This window comes from Pristis pectinata, chromosome 6, assembly GCF_009764475.1.
Source record: "Pristis pectinata isolate sPriPec2 chromosome 6, sPriPec2.1.pri, whole genome shotgun sequence".
Lineage (NCBI taxonomy): Eukaryota > Metazoa > Chordata > Chondrichthyes > Rhinopristiformes > Pristidae > Pristis > Pristis pectinata.
Window position 1 is genome coordinate 45995731 of NC_067410.1, and position 5066 is coordinate 46000796.

Consider the following 5066-nt stretch of genomic DNA (forward strand, 5'->3'; position numbering starts at 1 on the left):
TTGGTGACACTGCACCTGGGTTATTGTGTACAGAAATAGTTTCCTCTACCTAAGAATGTATTTGTCAAAGAGAAAGTGTAGTGAAGATTCATTAGATTGATTCCAGAGACAGAGGATTTAGCATACAAGAAGAGACTGAGTAGACTGAGAATCTGTTCACTAGGATTTAGGAAAATGAGAGATCTTGAAGTATTTGACAGGCTGGTTGCAGGAAGGATGCTTCCCGTGTCTGGGCTGTCTGGGACCAGGGGTTAGCTTCAGAATAAAGGATTGGACGTTTAGAACTGAGATGAGGATAAAGCTCTTCAGTCAGAGGGTAGTGAACCTTTGAACTTCTCCACACCAGATGGCCGGATGGATGGATGATCATTCAAACAGTGATGATTAGATTGCTGGACTAAGGGAATGGGATAGTATTGGCATATACCAGAAGATACCGAGAAGGATTATCCACTTCTTGCAGTTCTTGGTGAAAATGGCTCAAAGTGAAATGCTTCACTTTTGCCTTTCCCCACTTGTACGGCCCTTCACTATCATTCAGGATGGAGATGTTTCTGGAGTCTTCCCCACTTGTTTAAACATCCACCATCACATTCAGAACATGATGAGGCAGGGCTGTATTTGCGGTAGTTTCATGTATATCTGGTGCTGTTCTTGGCAAATACTCCTATCCTGCTCACAGTGCCAGAGCTGAACCCTCAGCTTGACGGTGATGGCGGGGGTACGTATATGCTGAGACATGCTCTGTTGAGATACAGTTCTACTGCTGATTATACACACTGCTCCAGGGTGCCTGGTGGTAAGTTGCTTGATCTGTTCTGAACCTACCACATATAGCATCTGCAATAAGTAAATGGGAAAGGACAAGGCTATATGCATTTTATTTTTCAGGTTGATTGTCTTATGAGTTATTGCAGGCTCTGTCTGGTAGATCTTTCCTTCAGGATTAGGCTGTATGAGTCAGTGGTGATGTTATGGAGCCACTCTTAGTGAAGAGCATTGAAGATCCCATTCAAAATATACTCTCTGCTATTGCCATTCTCAGTGCTTCTTCCAGTGTAGGACCATTGATTTGTCAGCTGAGAGACAGGGAGAGAAGGTGATAAGTGACACCTTTCCTTAGTCAGGTACAGTCTGATGTTGTGAGCCTTCAATGACTCCCATGTTAATGATGAGGCTTCCCAAGGCCAATCTGTGCTTACTGCCACCTGTTCTGTAGTGACTCTTTGGGACATACTGCACATGCTCACTCCGGTATGTGTGATTCTGGGATGTGACTAGGCTTGGCTAGTCTGTGAGGCTGCTCTTCCCAGACATTAGTGAGGACTCTGAAGGGGCTCCACTGGGCAAAGTGTTCCTTTATCATGCCTGGTGTCTAATCTGGTGCTAGATAGCGTGCCTGGTTTTACTTTAATTTTTTTTCTGTAGCAGTTGGATACTAAAGGATCACCTGATAATTTCAGAAGGGACAGTCAACACATTGATGTGGGAATGGAGTCACATGCAAGTTAGGTCAGCTAAGGACAGTAAGTTTTATTCCTCAGAGGACATCGGTTACAGCAATCCAGTAGATGTACAATCACCATTACTGTGACTGGCATAATATTCCCAGATTTATTTAATTATCAAAGTTTAAATTCCCCAGCTGCCTTGTGCAGCTGTCTCTGGAAGTTTAGCCCAAGCATGTACAGTTTATTTCAGTATGTGCTATCACAAACCCTTTCATCACAGCAGTAACTAGATTTGAAGAGCACTTAACTGGCTGTGAGATGCTTTGGGATTTCTTGAAATCATGAATGGCGATTCAGAAACATTTTCTCACAATGACATCAGAGTGCAATCTCTGAAGTTTTTATTTGCATTCTCGTGTTTTACCCAATGGATGCTCAAATTTACTCTGTCTGCAGGCTGATTGGCTCACTGTTCCTTGTCTATACTTGCTGTGTGATGCATGACAACATCAATAAGTTGCATTTATATAACACTTCTAATGTAGCAGAGCATCTCAAGATGCTTCACAGCAGCAATTATCAAACAGAATCGGAACCAAGCCAAAGAAGGCAGTTGATTAAAAGGAGAACTTTAAATGAAGAGAGGGAGGCTGAGAGGTGTTGCTAAGGGTTCCAGATGTTGGAGGCTGGAAGCACAGTTGCCAGTGATACAGGGAACAGTGGTGGAATACACAAGAGGCTCAGGCTTGTACAATGAATGGCCCCATAGAGCGAGGAACACTTGTAGACTCAGGGATCAGCTGTTTGGGGAAGGAAGACAAAGCACCGTGTTAGAAATGATAAATCAAAAACAGGTAGGGTGTATCCCCACCTAACACACAGAGTGGTACCGACAGCTTTTTTTTACTTCCCTTTTATCCATGTTCTTCAATTCTAAAACCACTATTTTCTGACACTGCTGCAGATCTCAGACACTGAATACACCAACATGCCATCACATTGCACGTAACGATTCGATAGACCATCAGTCTGTGGAATCCTACTGCACAGAAAGAAATATTACACTGAGACAGAAGGACAGCACAGATCTTCACCAATGTTTAGGAAACTCATCAGGAAACAGGGGAGGATTAGTTAACTCCTCCTCTGCACAGAGGTGTGAGTGAGGTGGAGCCAAGCAGAGGCACAGCACTACCCCAACCAATAATCATCCACAGTAAATGATATTGTAGACCACAAATGTTCACCCATAACATTAAGGGTCCACGAAGGTCAGCAAACCTGAATTCTTATGAACACCGGTGTTTCTATTCCTCTTGCCCACCCCCCACCCCCACCCCATGCTCCCATCTCCCCTCCATCAATAACTCTTCCTTTTCCTCATCATCCCTTTCCTTTCCCATTTCTCCTTCTCTCCCTCAGCCTTTTTCCTATTCGACAACATTGACGTGGATACTGAAGAAGGGCAAACATCCAAGGCCAGTACACAGGAGCGTATCAAACAATGCCCAGTACCTGACCACAGAAGGGGAGGTTATGGGGATAGGGAAAAATTTTCCAGTAAGGTAGGTTTTGAGGAGCATTTTAAAGGTGGATGGAGAGTTAGAGAGGCAGAGAGATTTAGAACAGAAGTCCTAATCAGCAGCCAGTGTGTTCAGTAACCATCTGCCTGCTGACGCATGGCACAGTGCGAGGTAGATTGCAGACAGCAGAGTTCTGGATGACCTTGTTAGTGGAGTTAACCCTCCCTGGTTTCCCTCCCACACACTGCTCCCTCCTATTTCTCCTCCTGTATTCATGTCTCCTTCTTATCTGACCTCACGTCGCTCCCTCATTCATGTCCCTCCTCCCCTCATGTCCCTCTCCCCCATCCCTCCCTTTTTCCTGTTCCTCTTCGTCCCTCCTCCTCTCCCTCCTGACCCTCCCCCTCTGATCCTCACCTCAACCTCTTCCTCCCTCCTCCTCTCACCCTCCCCCTCTCTGACCCTCCCCTCAACCTCACCCTTCTATCCCTCTCCTCCCCATCCCCCACTCCTGTCCTTCTCCTCCTCCCTGTTCCCCTCCTGTCCTTCTCCTCCTCCCTGTTCCCCTCCTGTCCCTCTCCTCCCCTCCCCCCCTCACCTGACCCTTTCCTCCTCTCTCCTCTCCTGTCCCTTCCATCATCCTAGCACTCTTCCCCAGGCCCTCTGTCCCTCCATTTTTCGCTCCATCTATCCCTCCCTCCTATCCTTTCCTTTCTCCTTTCTCTTCTTCATGCCCACCCCTTGCTCCACTTTCCATTTTGTGCTCATTCCTGCTTTCTACTCTTCCCTCTCCTGCTCTCCTGCCCTCATTCTCTCTTCCCTCCTGTGCCTGCTCTTTCCCCGTCTCTCTGTTGCACCCTCACCATCTCTCCTGTCCCCTCTCATTATCCTGTCTCCCTCCCTCCCTTTACTCTCTTGAGGCCAGTGCAGATCATCCATGATGACAGAAAATGGCGGGGCAAGGCTGAAAGGCTGGGTGCTCCTATGTCCTTATAGAGAGACACCTCATTGCAGGAATTAAGGGCAGCACAGTAGCGGAGCGGTTAGCACGACGCTATTACAGCACCATTGATTGGGGTTCAATTCCTGCCGCTGCCTGTAAGGATTTTGTATGTTCTCCCGTGTCTGCATGGGTTTCCTCCAGGTGCTCCGGTTTCCTCCCACATTCCAGAGACGTACAGGCACGTTAACATGGATGTAAAATGGGCGGCACGGACTCGTTGGGCCGGAAGGTCCTGTTACCGTGCTGTATAAACAAAGTTTTAAAGTTTTTTAAGGAAAGATGTGAAGGTTTTGAAGAGTATTCAGAAGAGGTTTACCAGGATGCTGCCAAAATTGAAGGGTATTAGTTGTAAGGAGAAGTTAGACAAACTTGGATTGTTTTCTCTGGCGTGCAGGAGGCTTAGGGGAGATCTGATGGAGGTTTATAAGATTTTGAGAGGCGTAGATAGGGTAGACAGTCAGAATCTTTTTCCCAGGGTAGAAATATCAAATACGAGAGGGCATATGGCATAGTGGCATTCAAGAGGCTTTCAGATAGACACATGAATATGCAGGGCTAATGGAGGGATACGGATCGTGTGCAGGCAGAAAGGAATCCTTTAATTCGGCCTATGTTCGGCACAGACATCGGGGCTGAAGGGCCTGTTCCTGACCTGTACTCTTCTATGTTCTATGTGTACAGCAAAGAACCCGGCCATTCGGCCCATCGATCCGCGTCAACCACTCTTTAACTTCTCGTGTCCTCATCCCCGCCTCTCCCTCCTTTTTCTCTCTTGCTTCTTTCTCTCCATTCCCTCATCCTCTCCTTCCCCTTCACCTCGCCCTTTCCTTCCTTCTCATTGCTGTTCCTCACCTCCTCCTGGTACATCCCCGCTCCCTTCTTCCTCGCCATTGTCCCCCAGACTGATTTTCACCGCCCCTGCCCTCCACCCCCCCTCGCTGTTTCCTCTCCCTCGAGTGTTGCGGACTGGCTTTGCCGTGTCGCTGGCACCACCTGTCGGAGGAGCGCCGTACGGCCGAGCCGTGTCTCCTCCCCGTCCATCTCCTAAAGCCGCTATATATTTGGGAGCTGGAAGCTCACCAAGTCAGT